Source organism: Mauremys mutica, chromosome 12 (genome assembly GCF_020497125.1).
Source record: "Mauremys mutica isolate MM-2020 ecotype Southern chromosome 12, ASM2049712v1, whole genome shotgun sequence".
In the NCBI taxonomy this organism is placed as follows: Eukaryota; Metazoa; Chordata; order Testudines; family Geoemydidae; genus Mauremys; species Mauremys mutica.
In genome coordinates, this window is record NC_059083.1 from 11,282,882 (window position 1) to 11,304,173 (window position 21,292).

General features: G+C 55.4%; 1 protein-coding gene and 3 long non-coding RNA genes across 4 annotated transcripts in view; all 4 read left to right on the forward strand.

Moving 5' to 3' along the window:
* The window catches only part of LOC123345649 (protein S100-A16-like), a 294,793-nt gene that overhangs the window by 138,864 nt on the left and 134,637 nt on the right, over positions 1-21,292 (forward strand). The gene's annotated exons all lie outside the window — the stretch shown is intronic.
* On the forward strand, positions 3,077-4,018 carry LOC123345670. Its single transcript, XR_006572843.1, has 3 exons — positions 3,077-3,146; positions 3,525-3,629; positions 3,971-4,018. It is a non-coding gene; the product is annotated as an uncharacterized LOC123345670 (long non-coding RNA).
* LOC123345666 lies at positions 4,045-8,120 on the forward strand. The gene is made up of 5 exons (XR_006572840.1): positions 4,045-4,106; positions 4,881-4,975; positions 5,459-5,611; positions 6,250-6,395; positions 7,329-8,120. It is a non-coding gene; the product is annotated as an uncharacterized LOC123345666 (long non-coding RNA).
* On the forward strand, positions 17,709-18,868 carry LOC123345664. Its single transcript, XR_006572838.1, has 3 exons — positions 17,709-18,093; positions 18,267-18,339; positions 18,729-18,868. It is a non-coding gene; the product is annotated as an uncharacterized LOC123345664 (long non-coding RNA).

Consider the following 21,292-nt stretch of genomic DNA (forward strand, 5'->3'; position numbering starts at 1 on the left):
GGATCCCTATTCCTAGCATCATAGAAGACTAGGGCTGGAACAGACCTGAGGAGGTATCTAGTCCAACCCCCTGCTGCAGGCAGGACCAACCCCAACTTCATCATCCCAGCCAGGGCTTTGTCAAGCTGACCTTTAAAAACTTGTAAGGATGGAGATTCCACCACCTCCCTAGGGAACCCATTCCAGGGCTTCACCACCCTCCTAGTGAACTAGTGTTTCCTAATAGCCAAGCTAAGCCTTCCACAGTGCAACTTGAGACCATTGCTCCGTGTTCTGTCATCGGCCACCACTAAGAATTTCATGAGAATCAATCCCTCATTAGGAAAATAACTCAAAAATACAACTACAAAACATTTGGAATGAAATCAATCCACCCTGACCTGTAGTGTCTGGGGGTGTGGGCCTCTGAGGCTAGACTGAGACCCTCATTGGCTAGAACCACCCAGTGAGCCAGTAACAATATCCACTCCTGTTACCGTCCAAGCCACTGCAATCCAAGGAACAGCTGAGGGCTGCAGGAGACAGAAGGGTGCTGAGAAGGTCTAACTCATGACTGCCAACCCAGAGATGTGTTATTGGCTTTGGATGGGGGACAAGGAGCAAATCCGTCAATCACTACAACAGGTCCCACTCGGAGCCAGGGAGACTGGGAATCGAGTCCTGCTGGCACTTCCCAGCTCTGGCTTTCTGGAGGAGGAGGAAGACCCCAGCTCCCCTAGCTGACCCTGAGGCACCTTCTGGGCCCAAATGGAGGTGGCCCCGGGTACAGCTATGGAGTGTCCCAGGAGCGTTCCGCTAGTGGCATTGTATTGTTTTCACAGCCAGTTTCGATATCTGGTGTCTACCCCTTGCCCTGCTGGCAGGGCATTGAGCACCCGTTGCCGGCCACCTGGGTGTGGAGATTGAAGAGGGTGAAGAGAGGAGCAACCCTGAGCATCTGCCATCCTGCTCCATCTGATCTAGAATAAGTAAGTGGAGTTCTCCAGAACCATCCCCAGTGTGGTGGGAATATCCCACCACTACGGCTCCCAGCCCGTCCCTTGTCAGGGTTTGTTCCCCAGGTTGAGGGTTCCTGTGCCCTGGGGTGGGATGTGTCGGGAGGAGAAATTGCCTCAGCAGAGGGGAGGTGGGCAGGGGAGCAGGCAGGCTCGTTAATGAGAGGCTGCTTTGAAGCCAGACTCATGGCTGCTCCCCACTCTGTTCCAGGATGGAGCGAATCAGGCAGATGCTCAGGAGGAAGGCCGGGCAGGTGGCTCCACAGCCAGAAGACGACATCAGGCAGCCTGCCCAGGTGGAGAGCGGCCCCTCTGTCCCCGCGGGCGGGGAAGAGGCTCGTGGCCAGGGGAAAGGGAGGAGCTGCTTCGCCTGCTGGAGGAGGCGGAACACAGTAGCTCCTCTAGCTGACCCTGAGGCACCTTCTGGGCCGAAACGGAGGTGGCCCTGGGTTCAGCTGTGGAGCAGAGAGCCAGGGGAGGGCAGGAGCCGGGGACGGCAGCTCTGGGGCTTCCTTTGCAGGAAGCCAAGGATCCAGGAGCTGCGCCCCAGGGCCCAGCAGGAGCCGCCAACCACCATGGCAGCTGAGGGGCCCTGCGCCAGCCCAACCCTGGCCCCCGAGGAGCCTCCCGCCAGCCCCAGCCTGGCCCCAGAGGAGCCTCCCGCCAGCCCCAGCCTGGCCCCGGAGGAGCCTCCCGCCAGCCCCACCCTGGCCATGGAGGAGCCTCCTGCCAGCCCAGAGCAGGAGTTGAGTGACTGCGGCGCTGCAGACACCAGCAGCTCCGCATTCTCCTGCGGGGCCAGAAGCTCCTCCGTGGGGTCTGGCAGCCCTGTCTTTGAAGGCTCCTTCTTTGGAGGTGAGGGGAGACCCAGGGGAAAGGGAGGAGGACTGGGGCGGTGGGGGACTAGTAACACCCTGTGCCCATCGGCTCGCCAAGGCGCCGGGACTGACCCACGTGACCCCACTAACACCAGTGGGGGTGGCACAGACACGCCCCATGGCAGGGGATGCTGGGCGGAGTTGGGGAGCTCCAGCCTCCCTGATCATGTTGGGGTGGGGGGCTGACTGCCACGGGGCCCTGAGGCTGATGGGGCTGAGGGCGTCTCTGGGAGGGGCAGGGTGGGGCCCTGGCCGCCATGGGGCTCCTTACAGAGAAAGGGGAAACATGGAGCCTTCTCTGTCCACTGCATCCTCCCAGCAGCAGAAGGGATTAAACTTTCTCCTTCCCTCCCTGGTGCAGATACCCCCAGTGCCCAGGTGTCGTGGCCTGAGGAGGAGGAAGAGGAGGAGTGCGAGGAGGAGGAGGAGCAAGACATCATCTTGGTGATCCAGCAGCACCTGCAGGGCAGAGCTGAGGTACAAAAATCCCCCAGCTGCGCTGCCACCCAGTCTGTCCTGCTCCTTGTTCCGTCCCCACCCAGGCAGGGGGTCTTGCACAAGAGAATCCCTCACCCCCAATGGGGGGACACATCTCCTCTGTTATCTGGCACCCCAAAGTGGGGACATTTGTCCCACACAGGCCAAGGTCCTCGCAGACACTGTCCAAGTTCCAACCCCTGTCTGCGCAGGGAGACACTGGTTTTGGGAAGCGGGCGGCTTTCCCTGTCCAACCCCATGGAGGTCCTGAGCCCTGGAGCTGGTTTGGGTCTGGGGTCCAGGGCATGTGCCTTGATCCTGACGTGCTGTTCATGGATCAGGGGTTCAGAGGGGATTGCGTTACCCCTCCGTGGCTGATCCCAGCCTTCCCTCCTCTCCTCATTCTCTGATCTCCTGCCTGGACTCTCCCGGGGATCCTACCTCCCACCCATTGCAGTTTGGCTGGTCCATACTCTGCTGGGTACCAGGCCCTGCCCAGAGAACTGCTCAGAGCAAGGATTAATGAGGCAGCAGGCATCCGGCCATGAACTCTTGCTAAGTGTCCCTGGAGTGATGTGAATGGGAGAGGCCAGGATGTGCCTTTTGAGTCTTGCCAGGGCTCCTGGAGAATCCTCCTCATTGTCCCCTGACTGCTGTAGCCCCGTGTCCCATGACTGATGGGTGCTCCCTCTTCTTGCAGGCTCTGCACAACCGCCATTCGCGGAGCCTGGACACCATCCTCAGGGGCTGCCTAACAGAGACCCCCACCGTGGAGAAGCTGCAGCACCTCCTGGAGGTGAGTAGAATGGACGGTCTGGGGTGGAATTGCCTCTGAGCCCTGTGGGAGGGCAGCAAAGGAGAGACTAGAAGAGCCACGTTTCCATTGTGTCCTCCCAGCTTGGACCCAGCCGGCCACACGTTCCCAGAGCTGCCAGCGCAGGGGGAAGGAGCTGGGACTGTCAGCCAGAGCTCTGCACGGTTGCATTAAGCACTAACAGTGAGCACCAGGCCTGGCTGGGGCCTGAGAGACTGAACCCCCTTTTCAAGCTCTGCGACCGGGGCTCGGCTACTCCACCCTGAGCACAAAGTCTCAGCCCCTTGGGGAGGGGGAGAGGCTAGTTTGTAGAGCATGTACGCCTGCCCGCTGACCCTCCCCTGCCTCCTTCTCCCGCAGCACATCCATCGCTCTCTCCTGTCAAAAAACACCCAGGAGAGAGCCAGGGCCGTCCAGACCAGCGCGGCCCTGCTCCAGTTTGCTACCTCCCTGCCTGGATTTGACGTAAGTGACCTCTGACCCCAGCGTCCTGCAGAGTCAAGTTCCTCATCCCCTGGCTAATTGGTCCCCCCGGGTCCATAAGGGACTGCGTTCCATAGGCCGCTGGCTGGCAGGGTCGTGCCTGGCCCTTGTTATTCTGGAGCAGCGAGGCAGTGAGTGCTCAGCGAGGGCCCTTGCCCTGCTCCCTTTGCTCCGAGCTCCCTTGGGGACAGAAAGGAAGAGGGCTGTCGCTCCTCTCCCCCAGTGCCTCCTACAGAGGGGTGGGAGCAGAGCTCAGGTCCAGGGGCGCTGGGGCGCTGAAGGGAGAATGGTGATGGATTCCCCTCTCCTTCTCCTTCCACCAGACCTCCTCCACCTTCTCCAAGGCAGGTGAATTTGTGCTGCAGCTGGGTCTCTGTGCCTACCACCCAGCCAATGACATCAGTCGGCATGCCAAGGGTGGGATCAATTGGCTGCACAAGCTCCTGCTCCAGAAGAGGGGTAAGAAACCCAGCTGGGCAATGGGACCCCATGGAAACGAGCCTCTGGGAGACTAGCTCCAGCTGGCCATTGGGACGCCTCTAGAACTAAGGCCTCTCTGCTTAGACCCGCTGTAGCGGGAAAGAGGAACCCCAATAGAAACAAGGCCCCTCCTTTGAGACTCCCTCTGCTGGGCAATGGGACCCTACAGAAAGAAGCCCCCTCCTCTGAGACCGACCCCAGCTTAGATGGTGACTCCTTCTATCCCCCTCTCTCTGAATTAGGGAGATGAGTGTGAAAGTGCCAGGGAAATTGGCTGCTTTATCTCAGAGCCCGGCTCTGTCCCCCAGCCCAGGGAAATCAGCCCACCCCATATGGGGCAGCCAGCTCGTGAGGGGACAGGAACGGAGCTATTGAGACACATGGAGGGAAAGAGCCCGTCATGAGGGCAGGGGCAGGAACAGGCACCACAGGAGATGGACACAAAGCTTGTAGGGTGTCACCAGTCAGGTAGCCAGGGCCAGATCCTGACTTCAGTGGGTGTGGGGGGTTCTCAGTATTAGACACCCCCATGAACAGGCACCCACTCCCAGAGCACAATGACCGTAAGGGTCACATGATTACTGTGAGGGCTGAAACAAATCCCCCTTCTGGTACTAACCCGCCTGGCATGGACCCTGCGATTCCATTGGGCCGCGGATGCCAGGAGGAGCCTGGCCAGTGTGTACCCAGAAGGAAACAGGCACTGAAAGCGGAAGGCCAAACCTCCCCAATGGGTGTGTCTTTCTCTCCCAGGGCTCAAGACCAGGAAGGCAGCAGACCTGTGGTGCCAGGACGGGCTCCATGACCCCAAGCGCCTGGGATATAGAAATCTGGCCAGGGTGGGAGAGGTAAGGACTCTCCGCCGGTGCATTGCAGCAGCTCAGGTGTGGAGCTGTGTCCCGCTGCAGTGAGTGTGTCATGGACACAGGGCAAGAGCCTGCTCCTTATTTCCACAGAGTATGTGAGGCTCCTGGGAATGTCCGTGGGGTGAGGCGTGGGAATGATCCAGATCTAAAAGACCCCGAACCTCTAGTGGGTGAGCTGCAGGAGCTGTCGCTGCTGGGAGCAGCAGGGGTCCTGGGCTGTCTGTGTGAGCTGGGTTCCAGAGCGCGCAGACACATTCCCAGCATCTCATGGCACCTGCGGTGAATCCTGCTCCATAAGAGCTATTGGAGGCCTCACTGCCTGCAGCCTCCTACTGAAGGGGGTTCCTGGTCCATGGGACCCCAAAGGTTGGCTGCCCCAGGACTCTTCTCCACCTTGTGAGACACTAGAGGGATTTGGAGCCTGGTTCTGGGCCATTGCAAGGGCTCTGGTTCTTTTGGTTTTAGGTCTTCGGAGAAATATTCACCGAAGACCAGAAGAGGAGTTTCCTCCAGGCGGGCCTGCTGGCCATCCACCACCCCCACAACCGCATCAGCCATGCTGGCCTGGTGCTGACGTATTCCATCGTGGGGGAAGCCGGCCAGCTGCTAGAGGACGAGGTAACCAAAGAGGGGTCACCTGGGTAGAGACCCCCAGGGCCTTTCACCTCCAGGCCATTGAAAATCGCTCCCATCCCATCCCCATGCGCTGACCAGGGAGCAAGGAGAGGGTGACCCCAGACAGGTGCCATTGGTCAGTGCCAGCTTCTCCCCTGAGCAGCTCAAAGCAGGGCAGCCTGGCTGATGTGGTGGAGTCAGTCAGCAGAGGCTGCATAAGTGCCCCATTCACCAGAGCCACTGCCCATGGCATCACGTTAAGGACATGGGGATCCCTTGGGGAAAGGTGTCCACTTCCTCTCACCCCCCGGCACTACTGCCCAAAGCCTCCCAGCCCTCGGCTGGAGGGGGCGAGGGTGGCTGAGGGGACTCCGGGGAGCGGAGCTGGATTCCCGCTGGGTTGGGAGGTAGAACAGTTCTCGCGGGGGGACTGAGAGGAGTGGGGGCAGGAGTTCATTCCACAATGGTGGGAGAGGGGATGGAAGTCACTAGAGAAGAGACAAGATTTCGTCTCGGGGGTTGGGCGGGGGAATCCGTCCCTCAGATGTGGGGAGGAAATGTTGCTGGCTCCCGGTGCCGTTAATACCCTTTGTTCTCATGGGTGTCGGAGTCTCTGATTGATCCTTGTTCCCTTGCAACAGGGGGAAATTACAAACAAAATCATGGGACAGCTATTTAATATCAGGTTCATGGGCAAGCTGCCCGACGCCCTGAAGGGGCTGTGCTCCGTGGGGCAGGATTGAAGGCCCCCCCCCCTCGCATGACCAGCTCGGACCCCCTGCCGCAGGTACTGCTCTGTCTCACTGTGCCTGGGGGGAAGGGCTGGGGGGAGCGGCCATAGAGCCCCCCGCAGCACTGAGAGAAACCAAGGCTGAGCACCTCGCTCTGGACACCCTGCCCCACCCCGACCCCTGGGGCTGGGCCCAGGCCAGATACTGGTTGGGAAGAATCAGGCTGTGGGGCTGGCCCAGAAGTGAGAGCATCCGCAGAGCCAGGGGTTGTGCTCAATAGCCATTGCAGTCTGGGAGGGGTGGCCTGACATGGGGCCCCTCCCCCATCATCACTGCTCAGACCTTCCCATGGCCCCTGTCACCTCTGATGCAGCGAATGTCCGACCATCCCCCATCTGGGGCCCAATCCACCCACCTGGTATCTGAGCCCTTCCCAGCCAGGAATGAAACTCCCCCCGAACACCCTGGGGCAGGGGAGGAGCCTCCCCATCCGGCAGGTGGGAACTGAGACGCAGAGGAAGGGCTGTGGGCCTGGTCACACAATCCTGGGTGTAGATCTGGGAAGTGGACTGGGTCCCGGCCTAGAGCCTTTCCCCCAGGGGCACCTTCACTTCTGCCCTTTATTCTCCCCTCCGGCCAGGGGGTCTGTGCGTGTGAAATGAACAGGGAGGGTGATGGGGTCCTGGCACACAGCCTGGATGGGAGCTCCCCTTGGCTTGGTCCCCAGGCTCAGAGACATCTTTGTCATCCCGCTGTCCTTCTGTTATTGCTAGGAAGGGAGTCCCCCGATAAGGGGTCTCCAGGCTCCAGTAAGTCATCCTCATTCCTGCCCGCATGTACGCCCTGCCCTTCCCTGCCCTCCGGTTTCTCGCTGTTGACTCTGGCTGGGCTCTTGACTCCAGTGTCTAGCTATGACTTTGTCATGACCCTTCTTGGCTCCAGATTTGGGTTCTGAACCCCGGCTCAGTATTCTCCTTGCCTTTCTCTAGCCTTGCTCCAGGCCCTCCACCCACCCGCTGCACAGCATTGCCTCCTCCTCCTCCTGATCTTCCCCAACACCTTCAGTTTCAACTACATGGCTTCGACCTCTGCATGGATATGGACATTGGTTCATACTTCTGCCCACCCGGCTTCGACCTCCGGCCTGGACATTGACACTGGCTCCGGTTCTGCCTGCACATATTCAACACCTGGCAGCAGTAGACAGGCCCCATGTAGTGAGGCGGCCTGGCTCCCAGGCGCACCTGAGAGGGATAAGCCAGATCAGCTGCTTCAGTGGGCGGAGCCACCGCCACCTGTCCCCGCCCCCCGGAAGTCAAGGGGCGGGACAGGAAGTACAAAGGCCCGGGCCCAGCGCTCAGTTGGAGCCCGACCGTGGGAGGAGACAGACGCTGGTGCCCGAGCTCCTGCCGAACCAAACCTGCCCCAAGCCCGGTACCCAGAGGACGCCTGGTCGAACCTGCCCCTAGCCCGGTACCCAGAGGAGGACTGGCCGAGCCTGCCCCGAACCCGGTACCCCGAGGATGACTGGTCGAGCCTGCCCTGAACCCGGTACCCAGAGGAGGACTGGCCGAGCCTGCCCCAAGCTCGGTACCCCGAGGAGGAGTCGAGCCCACCGGTACACCCATCTCCTGAGGAGCCGATGCTGGTAGACCCCCCTGCTGAAGCCGCAACGACACAGGCACCAGTGGAGGGGGAGAGTGGAAGTGGCCCGGGGATAGCCGACCCTAGTCTGGCTGCCGCTGACCCTGAGCCTATGTCAGTGTGTTGCGGCCAGGATCCCCACTGACTCCAGCGGATCCACGCCGCTGTTAGGGCCCCGGGCTGGGACACAGTGGAGTGGGTGGGCCTGTGTCCCCCCTGCCACCCCACTCACGGGTGGCAGTCTCCCCCTCAACCCCACCGCTCAGGCTTAGGAGCCTGGACTTACCTGAACTGCTGCTCAGCCCTGCCTGAGGGTCTGAGCCCTGCCTCTTGTTGCTGCCCCGCCCTGAGCTAGGGCTTGGGCTTTACAGACTGAACTACTGCTCAGCCCTGCCTGAGGGTCTGAGCCCTGCCTCTTGGTGCTGCCCCGCCCTGAGCTAGGGCCTGGGCTTTACAGACTGAACTGCTGCTCAGCCCTGCCTGAGGGTCTGAGCCCTGCCTCTTGGTGCTGCCCTGTCCTGAGCTAGGGCCAGGGCTTTACAGACTGAACTGCTGCTCAGCCCTGCCTGAGGGTCTGAGCCCTGCCTCTTGGTGCTGCCCCGCCCTGAGCTAGGGCCTGGGCTTTACAGACTGAACTGCTGCTCAGCCCTGCCTGAGGGTCTGAGCCCTGCCTTTGGTTGCTGCCCTGTCCTGAGCTAGGGCCTGGGCTTTACAGACTGAACTGCTGCTCAGCCCTGCCTGAGGGTTTGAGCCCTGCCTTTGGTTGCTGCCCCGCCCTGAGCTAGGGCCTGGGCTTTACAGACTGAACTGCTGCTCAGCCCTGCCTGAGGGTCTGAGCCCTGCCTTTGGTTGCTGCCCTGCCCTGAGCTAGGGCCTGGGCTTTACAGACTGAACTACTGCTGCTCAGCCCTGCCTGAGGGTCTGAGCCCTGCCTCTTGGTGCTGCCCCGCCCTGAGCTAGGGCCTGGGCTTTACAGACTGAACTACTGCTCAGCCCTGCCTGAGGGTCTGAGCCCTGCCTTTGTTTGCTGCCCCGCCCTGAGCTAGGGCCTGGGCTTTACAGACTGAACTGCTGCTCAGCCCTGCCTGAGGGTCTGAGCCCTGCCTTTGGTTGCTGCCTGTCCTGAGCTAGGGCCTGGGCTTTACAGACTGAACTGCTGCTCAGCCCTGCCTGAGGGTCTGAGCCCTGCCTCTTGGTGCTGCCCCGCCCTGAGCTAGGGCTTGGGCTTTACTGACTGAACTGCTTCTCAGCCCTGCCTGAGGGTCTGAGCCCTGCCTCTTGGTGCTGCCCCGCCCTGAGCTAGGGCTTGGGCTTTACAGACTGAACTACTGCTCAGCCCTGCCTGAGGGTCTGAGCCCTGCCTTTGGTTGCTGCCCCGCCCTGAGCTAGGGCCTGGGCTTTACAGACTGAACTGCTGCTCAGCCCTGCCTGAGGGTCTGAGCCCTGCCTTTGGTTGCTGCCCTGTCCTGAGCTAGGGCCTGGGCTTTACAGACTGAACTGCTGCTCAGCCCTGCCTGAGGGTCTGAGCCCTGCCTTTGGTTGCTGCCCCGCCCTGAGCTAGGGCCTGGGCTTTACAGACTGAACTGCTGCTCAGCCCTGCCTGAGGGTCTGAGCCCTGTGTTGGTTGCTGCCCCGCCCTGAGCTAGGGCCTGGGCTTTATCGACTGAACTTCTATTCAAGCCTCCTGTAGTGAGGCGGCCTGGATCCCAGGCGCCCGAAGGCGAAGAGCGACCCCTCACCGGAAAAGGGGACCCGGACCCTTACACCCCACCATTAATCAAACCCTAATCCCGCCCCATGACTCCTTAGTCCCTCCCACCTGTCACCGGAAGTCCCGCCCAATGGGGGTATTACTTCGTGGTCAAGGCGGCCACATGACTGGAAGCCAGGTGTGTCATGTGACTCCTCTAAGAACTCCTCCCACCACCCTCTACCAATCAGGATGGGTTTCCTGCCGGAAGGACCACCCCAAGAGGAGATTTGACCAATCAGGGCGAGCTCTGGGGTGTGAGGGTGACCCATCCCGACGTGTGTCTTGTGACCCCTCTAGGAACTCCTCTCACTGCCCTCAACCAATTAGGATCAGTTTTGTCCTGACAGGACCATCCCAAGAGGGGATTCTGACCAATCAGGGCGAGTTCTGGGGCAGGGGGACCCGTCCGGGAGTGGGCCGTATGACCCCATTAAGAACTCCTCCCAGGGCCCTTTGCCAATCAGAGTGCAGCACCATCACCTCATAAGTCCCAGCGCTGGACAGACGAGGCCATCTCTCACCAAGGACACATGGTTTAGAAATCGTGGGAAGGCTGCTGAGAGGAAACCTGGACTCCTTCACCACCCCCGTGAGAACTTCGGACTCTGTCTTCACCCCGAGGGTCTTTGACCATCCGCGGAGAAAGCACTACATCAGCGACAGTGCCGAGGAGGAGGAGGGAGCGACCGAGGGGAGCCCTTTGGCCCAGCCATTGATGGATACGCCGGAACCCGAACCCAAAACCCAACTGCTTGTGAGACACCCCAATGAGCATGGTGGCCTCTCTTTGTCCACCCCCTTAGAGGTGGAATGCGACTGCGGCTCAGGGGAGTCACCGGCGCACAACGTGAACACAGGTAAAGGAATGATTAAGTCAGGGGTGAAAGTAACTTCCAGGACTTACCGGTACTGCTGGAGTCCTGAGGGGGTGTGGCCTCTCAAGATTGAAAGGTCCTGGAGCATCGGCTGTGGCTGGGAGCCCCAGGGCCTTTAAATTCCCCCCGCAGCTCTGGCAGCCGGGTTCGAGCGTGGATTTAAAGGGCCCGGAGCTCCCATGGCTGTGGGGAGCCTGAGCCTTACCCAGCTGGAGCCAGGATTTAAAGGGCCTGGAGCTCCTGCCGCTCCAGAGAGCCCTCAGCCCTTTAATTCCCTGCCCCAGCCTGGGTGCTGGAGCTGCGTGGAGGGGAATTAAAGGGCTCTGGGATCTACGCAGCCACGGGGAGCACTGAGCCCATTAAATCCCGGCCCCAGCCCAGCTGCTGGAGCTGTGTGGGGAGGAGGGGGAAGATTTAATGGGCTCTGGGTTCCCAGCAACCGCAGGAGCTCTGAGCCCTTTAATTCCCAGTCCCAGCCCAGCTGCTGGAACTGCGGGTGGGGCGGGGGGAGATTTAATGGGCTCTGGGTTCCCAGCAACCGCAGGAGCTCTGAGCCCTTTAATTCGCAGCCCCAGCCTGGCTTCCAGAGCTGCAGGGGGTATTTAAAGGTCTCTTGGATTCCCGCAGCTGCGGGATCTCCGAGCCCTTTAAATCCTGGCCCCAGCCCAGCTGCCAGATCTGCAGGGGGAAATTAAAGGGCTCTGGGCTCCCCGCAGCCGTGGGATCTCTGAAGCAGAGATGAAAATAAGCCATTATGGTCCAGTACGGCATACCAGGAAGAGCCAATATGCCGTGCCGGACCACACCGGCTTCCTCAGCAGGGATTTGAACGGCTCAGAGCTCTGGCGGCTGCAGGGAGCCCAGAGCCCTTTAATTTTCCCCCGCAGCTCTGGCAGCCGGGCTGGGGCCAGATTTAAAGGGCTCGGTGCTCCCCGCAGCCGTGGGAGCTCCGGGCCCTTTAAATCCACACCGGAATCCGGCTGCCGGAGCTGCGGGGGGAATCTAAAGGGCTCGGGGCTCCGCAGCGGCCTGAGCCCTGGGCCCTTTAAATCAACCCTGGGCTCAGTGGCAAATTAAAGACCCTGGGGCTCCCATCCACAGCTGGTGTTCCAGGACCTTTAAATCTTGAGAGGCCCCGCCTCTTCCGGTTGAGGCCATGCCCCCTCAGCATTCCGGCAGTACCGGTAAGTCCTGGAAGTTACTTTCTCCCCTGCTGTGAGCCCTTTAAATCCCAGCCCCAACCCAGCTGCTGGAGCTGCGTGGAGGGGAATTTAAAGGGCTCTGGGCTCCCTACAGCTGCCGGAGCTCTGAGCCCTTTAAAGCCCTGCCGAGGAAGCCGGTGTGGTCCGGCACGGTGTACTGGCTCTGGCTGGTACTCCGTACTGGCCCGTACCGGCTCACTTTCACTTCTGGATTAAGTGACGGTCGAGGTTGTGAGACGTTCCATAGAGCTCTCTTGGCCGCAGTGCCCATGACGGAAGGTGGTACGTTCCGTTCCGCCATGACATTCATACTCATCCCATCTTTAAGGTCCATGTCTGCTAGGAACAGAGCGCGTCTCGGTCACGGCCCGGACTAAGTCGAGCATGTTAGAACCATTAACCACAGATCCTTTGTACACAAAAGCCCCTTTATCGTTCCATGAAGAGAGATTTTGTAGCCTGGCCCAGCTTCTTTAGCAGTACAAATGCATTTTTCTTAGAACGCTTCTTCGTGTTATCCAGCACCTGCTGAGCAACAGACTCTGAGCTCTTTGGTGTTTCTGGGGGGTTTCAGTTACATTCAGTCCCTGTTCTGGTAGAAACAGACTGATTTTCACTTTCTCTGCATCGCTCGGCTTCACGTACATTAGGCACCTTTGAAGCTCGGCGCTGTAAGGTTTAGCCTTTTAGAATTCGGCTCAGTCGGTTCTTTGAAGAACAGACTCATTTCAGCATCTAGTAAGTGAGTTGCGGTCGGTATCCCCTAAGGAGTTGCGGTCCGGTATCCCCTAAGGATACAGAGGTCTCCAGTGTTCTGAGCGAAGCGTCAGATTTTTCCTAGCTCTTGTTAGAATGCCGTTCTTTTAGCCCCACCCCCACCCCGGGGACACAGCGTCCATCAGTTTTCTGAATGAACCATCAAACTGTCCCCTAGAATATAGGGGAGCGGTGACGAGCTTATGGTTTTGGGAGAATGGTTCGTCAGTCCTTGGTGTTTTATTCACAACCCCTAGAGCACATGCTCCGGGGTTGTGAATGTGTGTGGTTCTGCGCACGTTCAGAGCCTCTCGAGTGCATGCTCCGGGTTTGTGAATGTGGGTGTTTACTCAGGGTTTGCTGTGGCAGTGGCTGCTGAGGAACTGGAGTTGTGGTTGTTGTTTACCAGAGTCTTGTTTTGCCTTGGGTTTGACGGATATGAGGTTTGGACTGCCCGGATGCTTCATCTGCACTCTTGTGCTGTTTTGCGTTGTTAAAGGTCTCCAAGCAGATTCCTGGCTCTTTGGCGGGCCTGGAGGAGGTGTCCTTGTAGCACTGACTAAGCATTGTCAGAAAAGTTGCCCAGGCCTATGGGGGGTGGGGGGAACCATTTTACAAAACTGAACTTTACCAACTTTCTCACCCACACCTATGTATTCACTTCAAATACAAAACCTCACAGAACAACCCAACCAATAAGCAAAATATATTTACTGGGCTTCATCCATCCATCAGTCACTGATGCTGGTGAATTTTCCCTTTCAGCTGTCTCGTTCCCTTTTCTTCTGAGCTTGTTTTCCCTCTGCTCTAGGGATCTCTCATGTTTCCACCGTACTGTGGAGCAAACAGCATTATTATAAAACACAGGAAACCCTCTTGTAACCTTCAAAACTAAATATTCATTAGGGGTTTTTTTCTGTTTAACAAGTCACAGCTTTAAACCAAATCACCCAGTTCAGGCTGTACAACAAACAGGTTTTGAGTTTTTCTACCACTTAAAACGTAAAACAAAAAACAACAAAAACCTCAAAAACATTTTAAAAAATACATCTCAATTTGCAGAATAAAAACCAAACTGCTTTTAAAATCCATTTTAAACCACATTTTGCACAGGAAAAAAACCCTGTTGGTTTGAAACAAACCAAGTATTTTTACACCCTACACCTATGCCTTGCCCAGACCCCTCTCACACACAAATCAGCAGCTTTAGAAACACACCAAACCAAGTTTGCCTCCATATACTTTTCAATAACACCCCTCCCCCCACATGCTTTTAAAAACCAGTTGCAAAAAAGTTCCCTTTCACTAAGGGATCCAGTGTTGCAGGCACATGCTGGTCCTGTTCCCTCCATGTGTGTTTGGGCCTTCAGGTTAAAGAACAAGCAAAAATGTTAGTGACTATTACCACCAAATCCCTATACAAACTGTGTAATAACTAAAGGTTTTAAAAACCATATTAAGCACAACTATAGTTAAAATGGTTTTTACCTTGGCCTGGTGGTGAAGTGCAGCTTAAAGTTACTGGGTCCATGCTAAGCAGATCACGCTGCAATGAAGATAGGCACCATTATTTTCCTAAGACAGCCTGGGCAAAGAGAGGCATTATACAATGTATAGTTTCAGAGTTCAAGCCAGCCAGCCGTACCTCTGTCTGCCGTCCAGCAGCCTTTCAAGAAAGTTTCTGTTGAAAAGAACAGTCTCCAACAGACCTGAGGTTTTTAGACCATCTTAGCCCATTGTTTCCAACAGACTTCAGCATAGTAGCTAGCAGCTTAATTTAATTCCCACAGCTCTGAACTAATAGATCCTTAAGGACTTTAGGAACCCGTCCCGCAGCACCCCCTGTGGTGATCTGGGGTGGGGGGACCAAGCTGTCTGCACAACAGGCTTTTTTTTTTCTTTTTTCTTTTTTCTTTTTTCTTTTTCTCTGTAAGTTAAAATAAATGTTTCTGTGGGGCCTTCTTAGAGTATTGAACAGTCCCCATTTCCAAGCAGGGGGCCCTTTGCAGAGATCAATGAATGTCTTGGGGCTTGAGTTGTTTTTTTTAAACACGTTTCTTTTCATGCTTAAAGTTTGGGGTGGGGGTGTTTTCTAGAAAGAATGACCCAGAGCATTTGACCAACTCCAGGGCCATATTTAATCTGTCCAATAGTGTTGTGTTCCAGCTCCTGGGGGTCATATTGAAACTGTCCAATAGCATCTGTGAATTCCTGAGGTTTTATTTCATTTCATATTAATCAGAACTCACCATCCACAACCACCCACCCACATCAAATTTAACCCTATGGCACCAAGGGTAAGTAATCGCAGTCACCCTGGCTATTCAGTGAGGGGGAGTGTGTGTTTAAACCCACTCAGTTCAACAGGATAAGTCAACTCTATTGTACTCAAACACAGGTCTGAACAGCCTGTTTGTTTTACTGTAAGCACATTTCTTAGGATTTGGGGGCGCCCCCCCCCCCCCCACAACATACATTTCAGCTTTTTGCTGTAAATGGGTCACTTTTACACACAAAACCCCCAAGCGCTAGGTTCTCACACACAATTGATTTTTTATTTAAAAGACACACAGCTCCTTGAAACCAAGCCAAGATGCTTCATTAAAACTTTTAGCTCACTTAAGGGCCAAAGGCCTCCAAACAGAAACACAGAGAGTCACAAAGCCCTTTTCAATAGGGTTTGTTTTTTAAATGTACAGCTACCAAGTTTTCTATCGTGTGTTTGTCCCCTCACCTTTCTCTAGCTGAATCCTTTTAGATTTCTTACAAATAGTCTTTTCCTTAAGCAGGGATCTGTAACCTTTTTGGGCGCACCAGATGCCCACTATCCCGCCGTGTCGTGCAAAACCGCCCCCGCGTTGTATTCGCAACACAATCCCCCGAGGCCCCTTTATTCCCACCATGCGGGGGGGGGGGGGCACAGCAAACTGGCGTCCCCCTGAATAGAGATTTCAACAGGTTTTATAGCAAAAAACCCACAATTCATGATACACACATCCTTGTTCACATGATTGCCATAACTGGAGAAATGCTGTGCAAGTGAGTGGAGACCCTGACTGTGTTTTAAAGAAAATGAACCAGAAGGTGCCTGCAATTTTTCCATTCCAGCTGTAAGCAGGTTATTTTCTTTAAAACACAGTCAGGGGCTCCACTCAATTGCACAGCATTGATCAAGGTCCCCCCTTGCGCTGAATGTTCTTGGCTTAGGCACAGACATTGCACAGCAGAACCTCCGGCAATAACCGTGTTTCAATCATCTTTCCAAACCCAGCTCAGCACATAGGCCCCAGAGCTTGTGGTTTATATCCACTAAAGTCCAAGTCACCCAGTCATGGGCCGTTGGCCTGGCAAATCTATGACACGGCCCTCGCATTCTTCACAAAGCTTTTCCTCAGGCAGTGCTTAAGGGCAGCATAAACAGCAACACATACAATAGTCCGCGTGACTTTTTTACGCTCACAACGTGGCACTGGCTCAGTTAGTTCTATGCCAAGCCTCCTCCGAAACACCTCATGGCCATCATCCTCAGAGTCCTCTTCAACAATTTGTATCGGCATTGAGCAAAACCAAGGTGGGCCCGGTTATCTTCGCTGCTTCATGCAACGCTGTCCAGGGTTTCCAGGCCATGTAGGAAGGCATCATTGAGCTGTTGATTTTCATAACAGAAACAGTGTAAGCAGCCCACTGCTTGTTTTTAGATTTACACGACCCCCGGTTCCTTACCCATTAAGAAGCGATCGCTTCTTAACCATTCATTAACCTGTGTGACGTCCTTTTTGTTCACCTTCTCCCTGCGTACAGTCATGAAAACCGGTCCTAAGAGCAGGCCCTTTTGGGGAAGAAGAAATGTGGGACTCTGCTACGCCTCTCTTTAGACAATCAGCTCCTGAACAAAGCAATCATTTGAAACCATTACCCTCTGCTGTGAATCCCACAATTGTTGGCTCACAGGAAAATCTGCAAAGAGTTTCATCAACCTTCATCTGCAAGGATTTCCAATCTAAGGCTCGTTTGGGCAAGGGACAAATGGAAGACAGATTTCAAAACAGACGATGGACATTTTAATGGTCTGATATGCTAGTTGAGCTAACTAATGGTCCCCTGACCTTGCAGCACTTCATCAGTGATGTATTTGGGGACAGTGTCATCTATGCGGGTGACATACGTCTCTTTTTGGAGAACCCAGAGCAGCACACGCAGCACATCCGAACCTGGAGAGGTTTCGGAAGCATGGTCTCAACGCAGAATTGGAAAAGCGGAACCTCCAGCCAACTCTCCACAGAGTTTTGGGGGTACATCCTCTCCCCAGAAGATGTTACAATTGATCCAAATAAGGTGGAAGCCATTCATAAATGGGGCGAAGTTGGAAGTCCTCAAGAAGTGCAGCGCTTCCTAGACTTCCCTCGTCCTGTGAAATCGAGACGTGCTGGCTCTCAGTGATGCTTAGACGGAAAACCACGCACCCCACACAGAGGTTGGAACCATCCACTCCCAGGTTGTCCTGAGGAGCCATGATTTCTCCAGGAGCTGGGTAAAGGGCACCGGGATCAGTCTGTCAAAGGTAGGGGAGGGTCGTGTGAGGAGAGGGTCTAAGAGAGGAGGAGCGTTGTCTAGGCTCTGTATTTGGGCTTGGCAGGGATCGAGAGAAGGGAGAGGGCTGTTAGGGGACAATGCGAGGTGGGAGGGGGGTCGGAGATGGGGGCAAGGCCTGAAAAGTTCAGCTGCTTTAGATCAACTGTGCCAGAGAATCACTGGTTGAAGTGACTGAAAGCTCTGAGCTGGGGCTGGCCAAAATCCTCCTCCTCAGATGGGAACATCCCAAAAGTCTGCAGAAGCTCAGCCTCTGAGGTGAACGTTGTGGCCCAAACCTCTCTCTGCTCTGTACCTCACAGGATTCCAGCCGGCTGTTCCAATCCAGGAGGAAAACTGCCACCAAAGTCTCCCAGCACCTGGGCAGTGAAGTGCCACTTAACCCCGCTGTGATGCACAGACCTTGCCCTGGCTGTCTGCACAGGGCTGAATTTCACCCCTTCTGAGTGTAAGGAAATAATTGGCTGAAGGCCTTTTTCTTTCTGGATGTCTGTCTAGTGGGAAAGAACCATGGGGATTTTTAACCTGTTTCGCTCCCATGCCTGGTGCTTTAATGATGCAGAGAAGGGCTGATGCATTGGTTGATTTCCCCACCTTTTAATCTACTCTCTTTTAACAGGTATTCTAAGCCCCCCCCCACCCCCGTGCATCATATGGGCATTCTTGGGGGCGCAGATTACATCAGACCTGCACCTGAATAAATAATAGGGACTGAAATATGCAGACACTAAAGTTCTGCAGCCAAATTCTCAGGAACCTTCCTCTTCAATATAGGATCAGGATTTTGTTTTGAATTGTTTTATTTTTTTAAAAAGTGCTGAGCAGATGCTACACTGTAAGAAATGGAAACAGAAGCAAAAACTGAAAGACTGTTACTAAAACCAATGAACAGCTGCAGAGAGTGGAGACCCGGCAAAGCAGACAAATGAATACTGTGAGTAAATAACCTGAAAGCAAATGAGGAAGAAAACCTCCTCTGGGTAATTGTGGCTCTTGGGACCAAAATCAGGTTCCTGGTACGTAGCCTGGCTGAGATCATCCCTTTGCCCTGGATCCCAGACCTGGGATTCAAATGTCATTCTCTGTGTGGTGTCATTTTATTCCTAGGAAAGGGATCCCCAAAGGAGGTGCAAGGATCCGGGACTCTAGTGTCTGCCAGAAGCTTCAGCCACCTTCACAGGTAGAAGTCACTGGCTTTCCTACAATGCCACTAGTGCTCTTCTTGATCTCCAGATCTGCTCCCTCCAGCAGGACAGAGACACCCCTTAACTCCCCGAGTCCTGATTTCCTGCCATTCAAGGGGCTGAGGGTTTGCATTGCCTCCACCCCAACCATCCGAGACTTTTCCTATGGGAATCTCCCTAGAGCAGGGAAGAAATCTGTTCTTCCATTAGAACCAGTCTGCTCAGTAAATCCACCCACATTGACCTCATCTCAGCTGCTTTGTTTATCCGAGATTAGTGGTATCTTTGGAAAACCCTTAGGGTGTCGGGGTGTGAGGTGGGGCAGGGGATGCAGGAGCTCCAGCAGATTCCCCTGAAGAACACCACCCTGTCTTTCTCTGCTCAGGTTAGAGCTCGCCGTCCATTGCGGAGGTGAAGACCGGATGGGAGCTGCTGGATTGACCTTGATGTGCCATGTCCTTGTGTGGATGAAGGACCTACATCTCAGGGGTGGCCAGCAGCAGATGTAACACCTGTGTCCAGGAATGGGCTAAATAACCTACATTGAGAGGTAAGTAAAATCATGGCCACATGTAGACATCACGGGAATTGGTGGGGATTGACCCAGGGTCCTTCAGCACAAGCCCCTCTCATTCACTGTCAACAAATCCAGCTCCACCCACTAGACCACACCGCATTCCAGAGCCCCAGATCCCAGGAGCCCTGATTCTCAGACCCAGGGCTCACATCACAAGGCCAAACCTCCTCCTGTTATGGGCGCTGCAGAAGGGAGGATTGGCAAAACCCCCCTCTACATTCCCCCTGTCAGAGACTGCGGCCACGGGTGACAAGTGAATGAGCTGAGATCTCCCCTGTGGGAATCCGAGGGGCTGCACATTTGGGGTTTCACATGGACGGCCTCTGGCAGCCATTGACAGAGTGTTCCTGGGAGGAGATTTTCCGTCTCTCACAAAGGGTTTCTATTCCCCTAGGTCTCAGCCGCTCAGCAGAATGCGGGAGAGCCGAGTGCTGATGGGCTAGAGGGTCCCAGGAGTCGCTGTGCAGCAGTGGCAGGGTCTGCAGTCACCATGGGCCACACCCTGCGCTCCAGACAACCCAGGCTGGTTCCCTGGATTGCAAAGGGGACTCTGGCTTGGGGAATTGGTGCTGGTGCCTGTGTCCACAGCTGGGATGTTTTCCTGAGGCTACTCCATGGTCCAAGAAGCGCCATGAAAGCAAGAGGAGAATGGACATTAGAGAGCGAGGCCAGGACCTCTGCAGGGCTGCTGCAGTCAAACATCCACAGCCAGAAGAGAGACGATGGGAAACGCACTTTGCTGGCTGGCCACAGCCGCAGCAGCTGTCTCAGAAAGCTCTGCTCATGCTCCAGCCAGCAGAGGCAGGACAAAGAGCCACACAGGGAGAGCCTGGGTTGCAATTAGCAAGCTGCAGTTTTTTCAGTGGATTATGCTGCCCTGACCGTCTATTTCCTGCAATGTGCACATCCAGCCTCCCTGGCTGACCTCAATGGGAGTTAGGTTCTCCGTGCCCACAGGACAGGGCTGGCCTTACCATGAGGCGAACTGAGGCGGCTGCCACAGGTGCCAAACTGTGGCAGGGCACCACTAGGATCCAGAGCGTAGAAAATTGTGTCTGGTGCTGGTGCATATGTTTTCTCTCTGCTGGAGATGCACAGAGCTGGTGGAGTGCTGTGCTGGAGGAAGGGGGAACAAGAGACATAACAGGCAGACAGGAGAAAAGGGGAGAGGGAATAACAGAAAGCAACAGGAGCTGCAGGGAGGGAGAGGAGGAGGAGCCTCTTATGTACCTCTCGAGCACCCCCAGGAGTCTGGACAGATTAACACCAGCTTCTCAGGGAGCTTCCTATTTCCTGCTGCTTCCTTGAACCCGCTTGAGGAGAACAGGCAGTCAGTCAACTGAAGTAGTAGGAGCCAGTTAGGCCCTTAAGATGCTGATATCTTCCCTCATTCAGACCCTGCTACCAGCCTGCTTATTTGTCCCCTGCCACTCTAGCTGACACAGAACAGCAGTCATGAGTGAAAGAAGAAAACGCCCCTCTGAGGCAGCATTCAGAAAAGGAAAGACAGCAAAGGAAGCTTTTCTGTCTAAGCAGGAAGGAGCTCTCCTGAGATACACATGGTTCACGTTGAGCCTTCCGGCCCCAGTGAGGATGTGAGTGGTGAGGAGATGCCTGATCTTCCAGGTAGTCAGAGTGCAGGAGACCTGGCAGCTACTGCAGCATCCATATCTCCATCTCAAATGGATGTAACCATGCACATTCCTGAAGAAAAGTGTAGATCAGAGAAGAGTGTGGTGGAGGCACAAGATACAGCTGCTGCTGAGTTTAGTTCCTTAAATCTACATGATCCAGGACTGTGGACCCACTTGAGCAGTAGCCTGAGGGACTTCCTTGTACTGCCTGGGCCATAGCAAGTGAAAAACTTCATGTTCCCCAAAGAAAATGAAAATAGAAGTTTCCATCCAACACATTCCTGGTGTGAAATCCCCAATGGTGACAAAGCGGAGAGGCCATGGCTTATGTACTGTGATAGACCCAGGGCAGTTGGGTACAGCAGAATAGCAGAAGGCAGATATACTGGCCACTGGATTAACAGTTTTCTGTTCCCTGACTGACCAGAGCAGGGGCTGCTCCAGGCTAATGAGAACACCTGTCTCTAATTAACCTGTAACGAGTCAGGTGAGGCCATTAAGTAATGTGACCACCTGACTCTAATTAAGGCCCTGCTGATACTATAAAAAGGGCTCACTCCAGTCAGGCAGAGGAGAGCCAGGGATCCAGAGGAGAGGAAGTGCAGCTGAAGGGCTCGTTACTGAAGACACCCTCAAACCATCGTTAAAGGAGCCCTAAGGTAAGGGTGAAGAAGGGAGAAGTAGGAGAGCTGTGGGGACACAGGGAAATGTAGCAACTCTGGCAGTGAAAGGTTGGCT